This window comes from Scyliorhinus torazame, chromosome 5 (assembly GCF_047496885.1).
Source record: "Scyliorhinus torazame isolate Kashiwa2021f chromosome 5, sScyTor2.1, whole genome shotgun sequence".
Classification (NCBI taxonomy): Eukaryota; Metazoa; Chordata; class Chondrichthyes; order Carcharhiniformes; family Scyliorhinidae; genus Scyliorhinus; species Scyliorhinus torazame.
In genome coordinates this window covers 144,148,392-144,167,713 of record NC_092711.1, presented here as the reverse complement: position 1 = coordinate 144,167,713, position 19,322 = coordinate 144,148,392, and the positions used below count along the sequence as shown (strand labels likewise).

Below are 19,322 nucleotides of genomic sequence, written 5' to 3'. Positions count from 1 at the left end.
GCCGACCGGCCTTTTTGCCGAAATCGTTATTTATGGGGGTGAATTAGGTTGGTTTTGTGTGGGCAGATAGGGTGGCAAGGATTAGGAAGACGGTGATCCAGAGAGGGCAACAGTCGGGGGCTTGGCCCTTGCGAACCTGTTACAGGATAGAGTAGTCTCCAGTCCCTGGGTGGGAGAGGGAAAGTTATCGGATATTTACCAGGAGTTTTCGAAGGCGGAGGAAACGCAGGTGGAGGAGCTTAAGGGCAAGTGGGAGGACGAGCTAGGAGGAGAGATAGAGGTGGGTCTATGGGCAGATGCCCTAAGCAGGGTTAATACCTCCTCATCATGCGCCAGGCTTAGCCTGATACAATTTAAGGTAGTCCACCGGGCACACATGACCATGGCTAGGATGAGTAAGTTCTTCGGGGTTGAGGATCGGTGTGCGAGGTGCGCAGGAAGCCCAGCAAATCATATCCACATGTTTTGGGCATGCCTGAAGCTTAGAGGGTTTTGGCAGGATTTTGCTAAGGCAATATCCATGGTACTAAAAACACGGGTGGTGCCAAGTCCGGAGTTAGCGATCTTTGGAGTGTCGGAAGATCCGGGAGATCAGGGTAGTGGGCGCCTGGAACTCGCTACCGGAGGAGGTGGTGGAAGCAGGGACGATAGTGACATTTAAGGGGCATCTTGACAAATACATGAATAGGATGGGAATAGAGGGATACGGACCCAGGAAGTATAGAAGATTGTAGTTTAGTCGGGCAGCATGGTCGGCACGGGCTTGGAGGGCTGAAGGGCCTGTTCCTGTGCTGTACATTTCTTTGTTCAGGGGCGAAAGAGGCTGACATCTTGGCCTTTGCCTCCCGGGTAGCCCGGAGACGGATCATGTTAATGTGGAGAGACTCGAAGCCCCCGAGTGTAGAGAGCTGGGTTAGTGACATGGCTGGGTTTCTCAGTCTCGATAAAACAAAGTTCGCCTTAAGAGGGTCAATGTTAGGATTCACCTGGAGGTGGCAGCCGTTTGTCGACTTTTGGGGGGGAAATTAAAATGTCAGCAGATGCAATATTCCAAGGGTTGTTGTTGTATGGTTGAGGTGTGTGAAGATTGGGTTAGGATGGGGGAAATATTTATTTTACCATATTGATGTCATTGTTTATATTACTGTTATAAACATTTTCAAAGACCTCAATAAAATATTTAAAACAAAGAATCTTTATTTGTTGCATTCATGTGAAATGAAAGTCACCTTTGAACATTCTCCCAGTGCCTGCCTGGGTCTCAACCCCACAACCCAAAAAGATATGCAGGAGGTCAATTTGCCACGCCAAATTGCCCCTTAAATTGAAAAAACAAATTGGGTGGTCTAAATTTATTTTTAAAAATAAATGAATGTCATCAGTGGCCCAGAGGACCGTAGGCTGCTCTCCCCTTTGAGAGAGAGAGCTGACTGATGGTGATTTAACCTGAAGGTCACCACACCTCAGATGAGGGGCAAGGTTAATGGATAACCTCCGTCGATATGGGAGTTGAATCCATGTTGTTGGAGTCGCTCCACATCACAAACCAGCCATCCAGCCAACTGAGCTAACTGGCCCTTGTAATATGTAATAATTCCTTAACTATTATCTATTCCCTATCGCCTATCAGTTTCCCCGTCCACCTCAGACAACTTGCCCCTCATACCCTGCAAGTTTTCTTCTGTGAGAAGCATCTAGATACATTAAACAAAAGAGCCACGTAACCACCACAGCCCATCTTCATGGCAACATGGCATGATTTAGGGGATAACAAACAGAAATGGGAACTATATATCTTTTAACTTCCAAAAGCCCTTTCACTCTGTGATTCTTTTATTATGCAATTTAAAGCCAGGTATTCATAAGTCTTGAATATCATCAACCCACTGGAGGCAAAGTTGTGAAACTGAAGTGTCCAGAAGAAAGAAACCCTCCAACAATCCACACTGACCAACTGTCAGAATGAACAAAATGCCGTCCTCGAGGCAATTGAAGCAGAAACAAGAACAGCAGAATCCAACCCCAGCAATCAATTGTGAACTTGTTGGTGTCTCAGCAGATGTGATGAAACACAAAATCCCTTCCCACATTGAGAACAGGTGAACAGCCTCTCCCCAGTGTGAACTCGCTGGTGTGTCTGCAGGTTGGATAATTGAATGAATCCCTTCCCACACTGAGAGCAGATGAACGGCTTCTCCCCAGTGTGAACCCGCTGATGTCTCTGAAGGCTGGATAAAACACTGAATCCCTTCCCACACCGAGAGCAGGTGAATGGCTTCTCCCCAGTGTGAACTCTCAGGTGTGTCTCCAGGTTGGACAACTGAGTAAATCCCTTCCCACACTGAGAGCAGTTGAATGGCCTCTCCCCAGTGTGAACTCTGGTGTGCCTGCAGGTTGGATGAACAACTGAATCCCTTCCCACACTGAGAGCAGGAGAATGGCTTCTCCCCAGTGTGAACTCGCTGGTGTGTCTTCAGTGGGAATAGCTGAGTGAATCCCTTCCCACACTGAGAGCAGGTGAACGGCTTCTCCCCAGTGTGAACTGCCTGATGTCTGTGCAGGGTGGAGGAATCACTGAATCCCCTCCCACACTGGGAGCACGAGAATGGCCTCTCCCCAGTGTGAAATCGCTGGTGTGTCCACAGGTGGGATAACTGAGTGAATGACTTCCCACACTGGGAGCACGAGAATGGCCTCTCCCCAGTGTGAATGCGCCGATGAGCCTCTAGTGCAGATGGGGCTCCGTATCCCTTCCCACAATCTCCACATTTCCACGGTCTGTCCATATTTTGAATCTTTGTGTCTCTCCGGGTTGGACAATCAGCTGAAGCCTTGACAACACAGAACCCACATATATGGTCTCTCCCCCCTGTGAATGGCGTGATATTCTTTCAGACTGTGTAACTGGTTAAAGCTCTTTCCACAGTCAGTGCTCTGGAACACTCTCACTCAGGTGCGTGTCTCTCGGTGCTTTTCCAGTCACACTGATGTTTAAAATATTTTGAAGCCTACAGAACGGGCAAACATTTCTCATTCTAGATTCAAAGACCGATGGTATTCAGGTCCAAAGGAATCGAGTGACTGTCAGATCGAGACTTGACGCTTGCAATTTTTGTCTGTGACTCCTCCTCTTCTAATATCCTGTAAAAACAACTTACAAAAAATATCACTGTCAGTACAGGATAGAAATTCAGAACAGACAAGTCTAGTTTCTCTGGAACGTTCTTTCTTTCCCCAAATGCTGTAAATCTCCATCCCACACACCCTCCCTCCATTCTCGCTCTGTATCTGATATTAACCCTCCCAAATCTCCTGAAGGTGCTGATTCAGGCTGATTGACAGATCCATGATCATCACTTCCTGTCAGAACACAGATCATAACAAATAGAAGCTGCATTCAGCCATTCAGTCCATAGAACCTGCTCAACCATTAAATGAGCTAATTGGCCGATCTACCTCAGCACCATTTTCCCACACTATCCCCCATCGATATGTTCAATATCGAGAAACCTGTCAATCTCAGTCTGAAAATACTTGATGACTGAGGTTCCACAGTCCTCTGGGGTAGAGAATTCCAGATCTTCGCCACATCCTCGAGTGAAGAAATTCCTCCTCATCTCAGCTTTCTCTCCATTTTCCGACTTGTTGCCCATAACATCTTTGGGTTGTGGGGGTGAGATCCACGCAGACACAGGGAGAATGTGCAAACTCAACACGGACAGTGACCCGGGGCCTGGATCGAAGTCGGGTCCTCGGTGCCGTGAAGCAGCAGAGATTAACCATGCTGCCCACTGCCTTAAATGTTAGCCATCTCCTGGGGAAACCAGCTCTTTAATTGTGAACATTAGGAAAGAGACCACACTTTTAGCCAGACAAATAAATGTGTCAAGCTGAGGGAGCAAAGGATGTCAATGTCTTTAAGCCATGATGTGGAGATGCTACCCAAAGATGTGCAGGGTAGGTGGATTGGCCATGCCAAATTGCCTTTTAATTGGAAAAAAGGAATTGGGTATTCTAAATTTACTTTTAGAAAGAAAAAAATTAAAATCAGGCAGAGATATGTCTAATGTTTTTATATGGTACATATTTAATATAATATTTATGGTTCTGTAATTAAGTACATTTATTATTGTTTCTAGTTGTGTAATAATGTATGCAGTTACGTTATATATTTCCAGTCTTCTCTTCCCTCAGAGGGTTATTAGTCTCTGGATTTCTCTTCCACAGGGACCAGTGGGATCTGAGGGTCATTGATTATATTCAAGGATGAGTTAGCTATGGACTGAATGGCTGAATGCAGCATCTATTGGTTATGATCTGTGTTCTGACAGGAAGTGATGATCATGGATCTGTCATGAGCACAGTAAGACGCCTTACAACACCAGGTTAAAGTCCAACAGGTTTGTTTCGAATCACTAGCTTTTGGAGCACAGCTCCTTCCTCAGGTGAATGGAAGGAGCTGAAGATGGAGCAGTGCTGCGAAAGCTAGTGATTCGAAGCAAACCTGTTGGGTTTTTACCTGGTGTTGTAAGACTTCTCAATGTCTTTAAGAGAGAGAGACCTGGGCCAAGCTTTCCAGAGTCTGCACCCTCCCTGGATTCACTTTATTTCCCTTCAGTTGCTGCAAGTCATCAATTGAAGGTCAGAATGAGAAAAGAAATGGAAAGGGGAAGAAAAGAAAATGTTTTACTCACAGATGTTGGAGACAGGAGGACGTTTCAATCTGTGTGAAGCCCAATCTCCTTTCACACAAAGCCTGCGCTGATTGGAGGACCAGCGTCCTTCCGGTCCTAACTCTATCCATTGGCCAACACCTCACAGGAAGGTCAGGGGCTGGGCTTTCCCTCGCACATGCGCAGCCTCTCCTCTCTCTTGGACATGCGCAGTCCCGTGCCGCCGGGGGGGGGGGGGGGGGGGGGAGGGGAATCACCCAGCGGCTTCTCGCTCTCGCCGGAGCCGTCAGCCGGTTGTCTGGAAATCTTGTCTGGAGGAGAAGGAACTATGAGTGGGGCGGAGCTACTATGTCCGCGCGCCGGGCCTGCGCACTGGAACCCTGAGACGTCACCACGGATTCACGTGCGTGAGCAGTAAATTTGTGACCAATAGGAAGAGTTGGTGAACCGGAAGAACTTTCTTCCACCATCCAATCAGCTCCCCCGTTGTCTGAATGCGGAAGCTGAACAATGAGCAACACTGGGGCTTCACAAAGACGGTAACTTCCTCCTGTCTCTAACATCACACTTTCTTTTCTCTCCCCTTGCAGCAACTGAGGGGAAAGGAAGTGAATCCAAGCAGGGTGCAGACTTTGGAAAGGTTGGCCCAGGTCTCTCTCTCTCTCTCTCTCTTAAAGACATTGACATCCTTTCCTCCCTCAGCTTGACACATTAACTTGTCTGGCTAAAAGGATGGTCTATTTCCTTATGTTTACAATTAAAGGGCTAGTTTCTCCAGGAGATGGCTGACATTTAAGGAGACAGTGAATTAATATAGCACAGAGACAGTCTCGTGTAGTTATATGGTACAGATTATATGGTACAGGAGAGGATGCAGAGGAAATTCATAAGCATGTTGCCTGGGCGTTTCAGCGATGAAGAGAGCCTGGTTGGGAGTTTCCTGGGAGCAGAGGAGGCTGGGGATATGTGATATGGGTGGCACGGTAGAACAGTGGTTAGCACTGTTGCTTCACAGCACCAGGATCCCAGGTTCGATTCCTAGCTTGGGTCACTGTGCGGAGTCTGGACATTCTCCCCGTGTCTGCGTGGGTTTCCTCCGGGTGCTCCGGTTTCCCCCCACAATCCAAAGATGTGCAGGTTAGGTGGAGTGGCCATGCTCATATGCCCTGTGTCCAATAAAGATTAGGTGGGGTTACGGGGAAGTTGTGAAGGTTGGAAGTGTGGGCTGAGGTATGGTGCTCCTTCCAAGGGCCGGTGCAGATTCAATGGGCCGAATGGCCTCCCTTCTGCACTGTAGATTCAAGCACCGCCCAGCTCACTACAAAAAAATCAATCCGGGAATACACCCTATACACATGCAAGAAGAAGGATTATTTTCTCTCTCTCTGCCGGGTTCACGAACCTTCACGGATACACCAACCCGATCCTTTCCATGAACCCCCCCAACTCTTTCATCATTCTCAACCTTCCCATCGACTTGGGGCTCGATCTCCACAATCTCGCCTCCATTACACAATTAAAATCCACTCCCATGATCAGCTGGTGAGAGTCCAGGTCCGGAATCGCTCTCAGTAACCTCTTTACAAAACCAATATCATCCCAATTGGGCGCAGACACATTTACCAACACCACCGCCGTCCCCTCTCACGCCCCACTCATTATCACAAACCTCCCAGGTCCAACACCTCTCTGGCCCCCGTAAACCCTGTTCTCTTGCTCAACAAAATGGCCACCCCCTTGACTTCCAATCAAGTGAAACACTTGACCCATTCATCCCTTCCTCAGTCTCATGGGGCTGGTTTAGCACACTGGGCTAAATCGCTGGCTTTTAAAGCAGACCGAGGCAGGCCAGCAGCACGGTTCAATTCCCGTACCAGCCTCCCCGAACAGGCGCCGGAATGTGGCGACTAGGGGCTTTTCACAGTAACTTTATTTGACGCCTACTTGTGACAATAAGCGATTTTCATTTTCAACTGACCTTTCACCCTGAGATGCATCTTCTGCAAGAAAATCACCTCCGCTCCCAAACTCTTCAGGTGTGGAAACATACAGGACCTCTTGACCCACCCATGTAGTCGGCAGACATTCCATGTCACGATTCTCACCAGAGGCTTACGCCTCCACCCCCCTCTAGTGTCCGCCAACATCACCATTGGGTTACCACCCCCTCCCCCATCCCCACATTGAACCGGGCCCACCCAAGATGCCCCCCACCCTGCCCACGACCAAACCCATCCTCCATACCTCCCACGTCGCCGTGCCCCCACCACCACCCCCCCCTGCCTCACTACACTTCCGTTCACTGGCATTACCTGCTAACATGGCAACTCCCACCCGAAGGCCGCAAGCCCAGCCTCCATACAACCTGCATTGACCTGTCGTAGAAACGTGACCATGTGCAACAAGCACCGGACTACAGTAAAGACTGCAAATACCAACACGTCCAGAAAAAATACCCAAAACACAACAAAAGTCGGGGGGGGGGGGGGGGGGTGGTGGTGTAATTGCTCCGCTTTCAACTTTTCAACTCCTCCTCCCCCCACCCCCCCCCACCCCCAATCGGCAAACAATGACAAAATCCAACTTTCACGGACAGAACTCCTCCACTCAAGAGTCACCTTTCAGCTCTCCCCCAGCTTATGTTCCTTGATAAAGTAATTTACCTCCTCCGGCGGCCCAAAATAATATTCCCGGTTCCCACAGGTCACCCAAAGTCTGGCCGGGTACAGCACCCCGAATCGGGTACAGCACTGCCTTGGCCTTGTTGAACCCCGCCCGCCTCTTGGCCAGCTCCCCTCCAATGTCCTGATATATCCTGATTCGGTTTGCCTCCCATTCACAGTCCTGCCGTGCCCTGGCCCACCGCAGGATCTTTTCTTTGTCCTGGAACTTCTACATCCGCACGATCACTGCCCACGGCCGCTCCCCCACTCTCAGCTTCTGTCTCACGGACCAATGAGCCTGATCCACCTCTGGGGCCTTGTCCAACACCTTCTCCTCCACCAATGATGCCAGTATCCTGGCGACCAAGCTCGTAGCACTCATTCCCTCCACTCCCTCTGACAGACCCACAATCCACAGATTTTGCCACCTGGACCTGTTCTCCTGCTCCTCCGCCCTCGGCAGCAGTGACTTACACAACTCCCTCGGGATCGCCACCTCCACCTCCAACAGCACAATACGGTCACTCTGATCAGTCTCCACCTTCTCCACTTCCCGGATCATCACCCCCTGCATCTCGAGGCACTTTCCCACCGTTACAGGGTCCCGCGAAGTGGTGCCACTGCCCCCTCAATCGCCTCGACCAGTCGCTCTGCATTCCCTCTGCTGCCCAATCACCTCTTTAATGAAGCCCATCAGTTGCTCCATCTGCAGTTTTCCCGTTGTCAATGCCCCCCCCCCACCCCCCCGCCTCCTTTGTAATTGGAACAGCGCCAAGAGTCTCCCCAACTCTTTCACCAGCTCTTTACCTGTCTTCAGCCGGGTCTGATAGCCCATAAACATGCCCATCCAGGGGAGAACTTCTTGCCCTGCACTCTCGCTCCACATTACCACTGAATGTACCCGGAACTCAGGCAAAAAGGGACAAAACCAACACCTTCGAGCAGGAACCGCCCTGTGTGCGCCCACTCACTCCGTGGCTGAGCCGCCCTGTGTGCGCCCACTCACTCCGTGGCTGAGCCGCCCTGTGTGCGCCCACTGGCTCCGTGGCTGAGCCGCCCTGTGTGCGCCCACTCACTCCCTGGCTGAGCCGCCCTGTGTGCGCCCACTCACTCCGTGGCTGAGCCGCCCTGTGTGCGCCCACTCGCTCCGTGGCTGAGCGCCCTGTGTGCGCCCACTCACTCCGTGGCTGAGCCGCGCTGTGTGCGCCCACTCACTCCGTGGCTGAGCCGCCCTGTGTGCGCCCACTCACTCCGTGGCTGAGCCGCCCTGTGTGCGCCCACTCACTACGTGGCTGAGCCGCCCTGTGTGCGCCCACTCGCTCCGTGGCTGAGCCGCCCTGTGTGCGCCCACTCACTCCGTGGCTGAGCCGCCCTGTGTGCGCCCACTAGCTCCGTGGCTGAGCCGCCCTGTGTGCGCCCACTCACTCCATGGCTGAGCCGCCCTGTGTGCGCCCACTCACTCGGTGGCTGAGCCGCCCTGTGTGCGCCCACTCGCTCCGTGGCTGAGCCGCCCTGTGTGCGCCCACTCACTCCGTGGCTGAGCCGCCCTGTGTGCGCCCACTCACTCCGTGGCTGAGCCGCCCTGTGTGCGCCCACTCACTCCGTGGCTGAGCCGCCCTGTGTGCGCCCACTCGCTCCGTGGCTGAGCCGCCCTGTGTGAACCCACTCTCTCCGTGGCTGAGCCGCCCTGTGTGCGCCCACTCGCTCCGTGGCTGAGCCGCCCTGTGTGAACCCACTCTCTCCGTGGCTGAGCCGCCCTGTGTGCGCCCACTCACTCCGTGGCTGAGCCGCCCTGTGTGCGCCGACTCACTCCGTGGCTGAGCCGCCCTGTGTGCGCCCACTAGCTCCGTGGCTGAGCCGCCCTGTGTGCGCCCACTCACTCCGTGGCTGAGCCGCCCTGTGTGCGCCCACTCACTCCGTGGCTGAGCCGCCCTGTGTGCGCCCACTCGCTCCGTGGCTGAGCCGCCCTGTGTGCGCCCACTAGCTCCGTGGCTGAGCCGCCCTGTGTGCGCCCACTCGCTCCGTGGCTGAGCCGCCCTGTGTGCGCCCACTTGCTCCGTGGCTGAGCCGCCCTGTGTGCGCCCACTCGCTCCGTGGCTGAGCCGCCCTGTGTGCGCCCACTCACTCCGTGGCTGCTACTGGAAGTCCATGATGTGCCCTTTCTAATTTGAAACGCCCAGGCTTCACATCCAGCTTGAGAAAACATGGCAGCCGGTCCTCGAAGAACCTAACGGGAGCCTCACCCTCCACACCTTCTGGCAGGCCGACGACTCGGATGTTATTTCTCTGACCCTCGGTTCTCCAGGAGTCCCCCATGTCACTCGGCCGGTTTTCCAAGGATTGAATTGTTGCCTTCGCCAAGGAGGCATCTTGCTCAACATTCAGGATTCTCTCCTCTGGATCATCGAGCCTCTTCATGGTGTTTTGCAGCTCGGCCTCATGAGCTCACAGATATTGAGTCAGCACACCCAGCCTCTGGTCAACAACACGGAGAATGTCGGCAGTCATCATTTTCACCGCCTCTGAGAGAGTCCCGGAGAGCGCGGGGTCGAGAGACCTCCTGAGGGTCAGGCCGCCATGTTGAAAAGGCGGCTCCAGCCCCGCTGAATCCGCCTGTGCTCTTTTATCAACGGATTTCTTGATGTTTTTCAGCATAATCTTACCAAACCTAATCCGAAGCGTTCGAGGGACATGACAACAAATATTAATTCAGGATGAGGTAGGTGAGTGCTGGGCAATCGGGATAAATGACGGATTCTCGGCGAGTGGAACCAGAACCTGCGGAAAGCAGCTATTCCCGCGCCCGCTTCACGACAGATTTCCGATTGACGAGATGGTCGAGGATTGTGGGGAACCGGCAGGAAAATGGAGAGAAAGCTGAGATGAGGAGGGATTTCTTCACTCGAGGATGTGGTGCTGCTTCGGAATTCTTCGAATCCCTACAGTGCAGTAGGAGGCCATTAGGCCCATCAAGCCTGCACGGATCCATATTCCACCCTATCCCTGCAACCCCATAAACTAATCTGCACATCCCTGGACACGAAGTGGCAATTTAGCACAGCCAATCCACTTACCCCGTACATCTAGGAGAACCCGGCGGAAACCCACGCAGACACGGGGAGAACGTACAAACTCCACACAGACATTGACCCAAGGCTGGAATTTAACCCGGGACCCTGGCATTGTGAGGCAGCAGTACTAACTACTGTGCTACCATTCTGCCGTAATTCTCTACCCCAGAGGGCTGTGGAGCCTCAGTCATCACGTATTTTCAAGACAGAGATTGATAGGTTTCTAGATATTGAAGATAGCGAGGGATATGGCGAATAGTGTGGAAAATGGTGCTGAGGTAGGTCGGCAATGAGCTCATTGAATGGTTGAGCAGACTCGATGGGCCGAATGGCCGACTGCAGCTCCTATTTGTTATGATCTCTGTGTCCAGGACAGGAAGCAGTGAGCAGGGATGTCAATCAGCCTGAATCAGCACCTTCAGGAGAATTGGGAGGGGGAATATTAGATACAGTGAATGGAGGGAGAGTGTGTGGGACGGAGATTTACAGCTTTTGGGGAATGAGAGAGGAAAGAATGTTCCAGAGAAACTAGAATTGTCTGTTTATGAATTTCTATCCTGTACTGACAGGGATAACTCCTTTTTCAGGAGATTAGAAGAGGAGGAATTACAGACCGAAGTCGCAAATGTCACATCTGGGATCTGTCAGAGTCATTTGATTCCTTGGGACCTGAATATCATCAGCCTTTGAATCTAGAAGGAGAAATGTTTGCCGGATCTGTCAGCTTCAAAGATTTTAAACGTCGGTGTGACTGGAAAAGCACCGAGACACACACACCCGAGTGGGTTCCAGAGCACTGACTGTGGAAAGAGTTTGAACCAGTTTCACAGCCTGAAAAAGCGTCACACCATTCACAGCGGGGTGAGACCGTACACGTGTTCTGTGTGTGGACGAGGCTTCAACTATTGTCCAACCTGGAGAGACACGAGGAGACCCAAAATTTGGAGAAACCATGGAAATGTGGGGATTGTGGGAAGGGATACAGTTTCCCATCAAGGCTCGAAGCTCATCGACGCATTCACACTGGGGAGAGGCCGTTCACCTGCTCTGTGTGTGCGCAGGGATTCGTTCAGTTATCTAACCTGAAGTCACATCAGCAAATTCACACTGGGGAGAAGCCATCCACCTGCCCTCAGTGTGGGAAGGGATTCACTCAGTTATCCAGCCTGCGGAAACACCAACGAATTCACACTGGGGAGAAGCCGTTCACCTGCTCTCAGTGTGGGAAGGGATTTGGAGATTCGTCCAACCTGCGGGCACACCAGCGAGTTCACTTGGGGGAGAAGCCGTTCACCTGCTCAGAGTGTGGGAAGGGATTCTGTGTTTCATCACAGCTGCTGAGACACCAACGAGTTCACACTGGGGAGAGGCCATTCACCTGCTCTCTGTGTGGGAAGGGATTCACTCGGTCATCCTATCTGTTGAAACACCAAGGAGTTCACACGTGATGACAGGGGTTGGATTCTGCTGTTATTGCTGCTGTTAATCACATCCAGGACCGAACCATGTTCATTCTGACAGCGAGTGAAGTTAGAGGGTTTCTTTCTGCTGGATTGGCCCGTTTCACTGGGTTTGTTTCCACTCGGCTGATGCTCTTTGAGCCTGGGAGAGAACATATCCACTGAAATGATCCACAAGTGGATAGAGGTAAAAGGGTTAAATGAGAACTGATTAAGAATAATTAACTATAATCATATTAAGCATATTAGGGGCTGGTTTTGCACAGGGCTAAGTAGCTGCCTTTTAAAGCAGACCAAGGCAGGCCAGCAGCACGATTCAATTCCCACAACAGCCACCCCGAACAGGCGCCGGAATGTGGCGACTAGGGGCTTTTCACAGTAACTTCATTTGAAGCCTACCAGTGACAATAAGCGATTTTCATTTCATTTCATTTCAGCATTACTTGAGTGCAACAATAGCTGGGAATCCACTAAGGGTTAATCCAGATCATACATTTTAATTTCTTAGGTTTCACATCTGCAAGGTCAGTGATGTCAACTAGCTAAAAGGCCCCATTGTATCGTAAGAACTGGTGCTGCTATCCTAAGAACGAGTAGTCCAGTTTCTGTGGTAACAGCCAGTCTAGGGTGATAATGTCTTAATCAAAACTGTGTTTTTCAATTAATGTTAGATGCAGGTGTGGATAATTTGGAAACTTGGCAAGCGATGGAATGGAAAATTTGCACCAGTGCATTTAAATACAATCTCTCTTAAATTGAGGGACAGGCATTTTGGCCGAATTGAGTAATTATAAATTAGTTAAAGCCAATCGAGTAATTATAAATTAGTTAAAGCCAATCAGAAGTAAAAAGGTGAGACATTAAGATAACAATATCCTTAAAAATCACAAACCGGGATGGAAAAACGCATCCTGGGATCACCCCATCTATATTTCTGAAACCTATTTCCTTTGCTGCTTGCTTTTACCAATCACCGTCTTTATTTTGCTTAAATTACTTAGTTATTTCATCCTGTGTATTATGATTTGAAGAATTACTACGATCTGTAATTGAATGAAAACTCACGACTGTATTCGCTAAAGACAATCAATCTGACTAGCTTGCTGCAGGGCTAGTTGAAAACTTTCTACATTTTGTATTGAAAACATGTTTACCAGTGGCACAAGCTGACAAATAAAGTCCAAGTGGACTTTGCCAAAAAACACAGACTTGACCTCTGTTATTTGGGAACTGAGAAGGGATAACGGATATCCAGGATTCCGAATAGACACACAGATCCATCAGTCAGGGATTGGTTAGAGTGTGGGTGAGATTAAATGTCAAAAATATCCTGGAACAAAAGGCAAAGGGAGAGGTAATGGTTGTAGTAAAGAAACAAAGCATTGGTCCAGAGTAAGTGTTAATGGCAGAATAAAGGACAACTCTGTCTGGAAGCAAAAAACATGAAAACAAGATGCAGACTGGAACTCGGCAAAAAAACAAATCAAAATGGAGGAGAGAGTTCAGGGTGTGAAGTTGTTGAACTCAGTGTTGAGTTGAGAAGGCTGTAAAGTGCCTCATGAGAAGATGAGGGGCTGTTGGTCCAGCTTGTGTTGGGCTTCTCCGGAACATTGCAGCAGGCCGAGGACAGAAATGTGAGTCTGGGGGACTTCAGTGACGTATTTAGGAGAGGGGGACACTCAAGTTCTAAATATAGATTTTCAGGTATAACAGACGCTTACGGGAACTTCCAAACCCAACAACCTGATTGGTGAAGATACAAACCCACTGAAAATGCCCAGGGAGGGGAAAAACAAGAAAGGTGCGATTACTCTTCAGATTCTGAGGTGTCGCAGGGCTCGGCAAGTAACAAGGTGGCAAGGGCGGGCTCTCCCTCTCCCCTGCCGACTATATTGTCAGCCATCGGCAACGGCGACCGCATTGTGGTGGCCGGATTAGAGAAACATCACCAAAGCTTGGCGGTGGAATTAAAGAAATCGGTCGAGGAGGCCCCGGCTCATAGCTCTGCAAAATGGGAAAATCTGAGTAAAATCCTGGAAACACGTGGTGCCACCGAGAAAAGCTGGGAACGGCCTCTCCGACCATACTGATCGGATCGTAACAGCCTCTCCGACCATACTGATCGGATCGTAACAGCCTCTCCGACCATACTGATCGGAGCGTAACAGCCTCTCCGACCATACTGATCGGAGCGTAACAGCCTCTCCGACCATACTGATCGGATCGTAACAGCCTCTCCGACCATACTGCCTGGATCGTAACAGCCTCTCCGACCATACTGATCGGATCGTAACAGCCTCTCCGACCATACTGATCGGAGCGTAACAGCCTCTCCGACCATACTGATCGGATCGTAACAGCCTCTCCGACCATGCTGATCGGATCGTAACAGCCTCTCCGACCATACTGATCGGATCGTAACAGCCTCTCCGACCATACTGACCGGATCGTAACAGCCTCTCCGACCATACTGACCGGATCGTAACAGCCTCTCCGACCATACTGATCGGATCGTAACAGCCTCTCCGACCATACTGATCGGATCGTAACAGCCTCTCCGACCATACTGATCGGATCGTAACAGCCTCTCCGACCATACTGATCGGATCGTAACAGCCTCTCCGACCATACTGACCGGATCGTAACAGCCTCTCTGACCATACTGATCGGACACATCAATAGAAACCAGCCTGACCTACAAAATTCTAACAGAATTAGACAGGATAGATTCAGAAAGAATGTTCTCGATGGTGAGGGAGTCCAGAACTGGGGGTCATAATTGGAGGATAAGCCGTAAACCTTTTAGGGCTGAGGTGGGGGGAAATTTCCTCACCCAGAGAGTGGGGAATCTTTGCAATTCACTGTCACAGAAAATAGTTGAGGCCAAAACTTTGTGTAATTTCAAAAGGAATTAGACAGCTCTTGGGGTAAAGGGATCAATGGATATGGAGGGAAGGCTCAGGTTATTCATAAAATAATAGAATTTATAGTGCAGAAGGAGGCCATTTGGCCCATCGAGTCTGCACCGGCCCTTGGAAAGAACACCCCACTTAAGCCCACACCTCCAACCTATCCCCGTAACCTCACCTAACCCACCCTCTATCCTCTCTGGCAGACCCACTATTCTGACCTTTTGCCGCCTGGACCTGTTTTCCTGGTCCTCCACTTTCCCTCTTAGGCTCCCTTGGGCTGTCACCAACCTTCTCACCTCAGTTTCCAGAGCTCCAATCCTGTCGCTCTGGTCCGAGGGAGCTTTCTCCAATTCCAGGATTGTTTTCCCCTGGGCCTCCACCTTCCTTCCCAGGCCTTCGATGGTTCGCTGCATTGTGTTTGTCGTCTCCGACATCACCTCCTTCATCATTGTGTGGAACTCCGTCCTGAACGCCTCCTTCATGGCTTTTAGCTCCCTTTTCAGCACCATTCTCCATTTGTCCCCCCCGCGTGTGTGTGGGGAGGGGGGGGTAGGGTGTTCAGTTCTCCGGTTTTTTAAACCGGAATTCCCGATAAATTGCCTCTGTTGGATTTGTTTGGGTGGAGAGCCACCTGATGTGCGTTCGCCACCACCAGACGTCTTACCCTTATTGAACTTGATAATCAGCCATGATCATAATGAATGGTTGAGCAGGCTCGAAGGGCTGAATGGCCAACGCCTGCTTCTATTTTCTATGTATGTTACTGTGTATTCAGCCCACCCAAAGTATGTCTCCCATCAAGAAGGTCAATCTGGAAAAATCCTCCCACTCAGGATGTCAACGCAAATTCCACCTGGGCAAATGAATGGGAATCATTGGATTTGCAAACAAGTACCTGGTCTCAAACCCAACCCAACAGCTGCCTGCTTTCAACCTTCCCAGGAAAGAGTGTCCACACTTAACAGGTTCAGAACCGGCCAGGTCCCCTGCTTGACCAACCTCCACAGATGGGGCATTAGTACCAGCCCCCTATGCACACATCATACAAGATGGTCCAATCCGCATACTCAGTGGAGGCCTATCCGCACTCAACACAGCAGGACCGGAAGAAACTGCTTGGCTTGGGGACTTTCCATTCGCCAAATAAAATACTGGACCAAAGCTCCTTGTGATGAAGACAATTCCTTCAGATTGATCATCATCACCTTCAGCCTCAGAATTCACTCTGCCATGTGTCACGTTGATGACCCTGGTTTTCCACTTTGGGCAGTTCATCTCATAATGATATTTTCAGTCGGACCTGAAACTCCTGTTAATTGTTCCCCAGTCATTCCTGGGGTTCATTCACCTATTAATGCTGTTCCAATTCTGTCTTTTGTTGTGATATCTGGATCTGCAAAAGATGTTTTCACCCTCCTTCACAATCTGTCCAAGTCCAACTGTGCATCATAGACATCCAATAGATCATCTTTCTTGTAAACCTCATCAACAAAACCCTCATGGAAAATCCAAACTTTAATCAGGATCCAACCAATGGGAGCCCAGCTCCCAGAATACTTTGCTTCTGATTTTCCTTTTGTTAGGAAGTGAGAATGCCGAGGCCAGACCTTGTTTCCTCCTTGGTGGGGACGTAACCCGTGTCCACATCTCCACTTCATTCTTCCACTGGTCGTATGGCTCAGACTCCGAGAACAGCAGCGGGTAATCAGACCCTGACAATTTCCACTTGCTTCAGTTATTTCTCACAAAAACTACTGGGATTGTAAGATTCTGTCTGAAATGTTATTTTCCAACCTTCACCATCCGGCAGGCATTCTGTGTTCCCATGTTATAATCCTGAGAGCTTTATGGTGAAGGAAGAAATTGGAGCCAATCTGTACTTGGTATAGATTTATTCACAGAGTGAAACATTACAGGTAGATACCTCCTGACCCCACTCCACTCCATGTCTGTAAGTGTTTCTTGTTACAGAAAGGAGGGGAATTAATTTAAACAGCCCTGATTTCTCCTCTCACGACTGGTCTGTAAACAGAATGGAGGTTTTGATTCCTGATCTCCCCCTTTATAAATGGTGGCGTATTTTTCTTCACCTTTCAGTTTGGTGTGGGCTCGAACCTCCATTAATAATCCAGTCTTAGGGTGGACTAAATCTCTATTTGGTGTGGATTTGTTCACAGAGTGAAATGTTCCATTTATACACCACCTGTCACCACCTGATGTCAGTCAGCGTCTCTTTCTGCTCCTTTAAAACAAACAAGAACATTGACTGGGCAGTGAAACAAAAAACAAATTACCAAAGTAAAGTTATAAAACTTGAAACTAAAATGTTATCTTGTGAGTCAATGATGCAGCCCAACCCCCGCAGTGCCCACTGGGCATGAAGAATGGCTCTTTATATTTGCTCAAGTAACCATCCAATCAATACTGTGGATACTGAAACCCAACAGATACAATTAACACCACAGTCAGAGCATCTAAAATGTCTCTGATCAGTGTGACTGCCCCGGTGTCTCAGCAGCTCAGATGAACAAATAAATCCCTTCCCACACACAGAACAGGTGAACGGCCTATCTCCACTGTGAACTCGCTGGTGTATCTGCAGGTGGGATGACTGAGTGAATCCCTTCCCACACGCAGAGCAAGTAAAAGGCCGCTCCCCGGTGTGAATTCGCTGATGTGTCTGCAGGGGGTAAGACTGAGCGAATCCCTTCCCACACTCAGAGCAGGTGAATGGCCTCTCCCCGGTGTGAACTCGCTGGTGTCTCTGCAGAGTGGATGAATCAATGACTGTTTTCCCACACATGGAGCATGTGAAAGGCCTCTCCCCACTGTGAACCCGCTGGTGTGACAGCAGGTTGGATAACTGAGGGAATCCCCACACGCAGAGCAAATAAAAGGCCGCTTGCCATTGTGAATTCGCTGATGTGTCTGCAGGTGGGATGACTGAGCGAATCCCTTCCCACACTCAGAGCAGGAGAACGGCTTTTCCCTGGTGTGAATTCGCTGATGTTTCTTTAGAGTGGATGAATCAATGAATCCCTTCGCACACCGAGAGCAGATGTATGACCTCTCTCCAGTGTGAATTCTCTGATGTAACTTCAGGTTGGATGACTTGGTGAATCCTTTCCCACACTCAAAGCAGGTGAACGGCCTCTCCCGGGTGTGAGTTCGCTGGTGTAACTGAAGGTTAAATAACCGAGCGAATCCCTTCCCACACTCAGGGCAGGTGAACGGCCTCTCCCCAGTGTGGCTGCGTCGATGAATTTCCAGCTAGGACGGGGCTTTGTATCCCTTCCCACAGTTCCCACATTTCCATGGTTTCTCCATTCGGCAGGTGTTTACGTGACTCGCCAGGTTTGGCAATCAGTAGACAGCTTGGCTCACACACACAGAACACGTATGGTCTCTCCCTGCTATGAATGGTGTGATGTTTTTTCAGGCTGTTAAGTTATTTCCACAGTCAGTTAACTGGAACACTCTCACTTTGGTGTGTGTCTCAGTGCTCTTTCAGTCACACTGATGATTAAAATCTTTTGAAGTAGTCAAAACAAGCATTTCTCCCTCGAGACTCAAAGGCCAATGATATTCAGGCTCTGTGAATCTGAATGTCTTTGGCAGATTTCATAGAATTTACAGTGCAGAAGGAGGCCATTCGGCCCATCGAGTCTGCACCGGCTCTTGGAAAGAGCACCCTACCCAAGGTCAACACCGCCACCCTATCCCCATAACCCAGTAACCTCACCCAACACTAAGGGCAATTTTGGACACTAAGGGCAATTTATTAGGCCAATCCAACTAACCCGCACATCTTTGGACTGTGGGAGGAAACCGGAGCACCCGGAGGAAACCCACGCACACACGGGGAGGATGTGCAGACTCCGCACAGACAGTGACCCAAGCCAGAATCGAACCTGGGACCCTGGAGCTGTGAAGCAATTGTGCTATCCACAAGGCTACCGTGCTACCAGATGCTGACATGATGTCTGGTTTGAGATTTCTGTCTGTAAATCCTCCTCTTGAAACATCCTGTAAAAGGAGATTCCAAAATTCATTACTCAGTACAGGATAGAAATTCAGAAAAGACAATTCTGTTTTTTATGGAATATTATTTTCCATCTTGTTTCCCCCAAAACTGTAATTTCCATTCCACAGACACTCCCTCCATTCTAGCCAGACAAATAAATGTGTCAAGCTGTTGGAGCAAAGAATGTCAATGTCTTTAAGAGAGAGACGTGGGCCAAGCTTTGCAGAGTCTGCACCCTCCCTGGATTCACTTCCTTTCCCTTCAGTTGCTGCAAGTGACCAATTGAAGGTGAGAATGAGAAAAGAAATGGAAAGGGGAGAAAAGAAAGTGTTTTACTCACAGATGTTGGAGACACAGGAGGAGGTTTCAGTCTGTGTGAAGCTCAATCTTCAGTCACACAAAGCCCGCACGCTGATTGGCTGGAGGACGAGAGTCCTTCCGGTTCCACAACTCTTTCCAATGGTCTAAACCTCAGAAGGGAGGTCAGGAGGCGGCCTCTCCCATGCACATACGCAACTT

The 19,322-nt window shown here is 50.0% G+C and overlaps 1 protein-coding gene, 1 long non-coding RNA gene and 1 pseudogene across 2 annotated transcripts in view; 1 reads left to right on the top strand and 2 right to left on the bottom strand.

Annotated features, from left to right (window-relative positions):
- The window catches only part of LOC140419975 (uncharacterized), a 32,220-nt gene extending 13,511 nt beyond the window's left edge, over positions 1 to 18,709 (bottom strand). The window contains exon 1 of the mRNA XM_072504012.1: positions 18,691 to 18,709. The gene's annotated coding sequence lies outside the window, so the exon portion shown is untranslated. The remainder of the gene's footprint in view (positions 1 to 18,690) is intronic.
- Positions 1,178 to 19,213, bottom strand: LOC140419976 (uncharacterized; annotated as a pseudogene).
- LOC140419979 (uncharacterized) lies at positions 4,902 to 13,069 on the top strand. Its single transcript, XR_011946120.1, has 2 exons — positions 4,902 to 5,212; positions 10,995 to 13,069. It is a non-coding gene; the product is annotated as an uncharacterized lncRNA (long non-coding RNA).
- Positions 19,214 to 19,322: the final 109 nt, after the last annotated feature.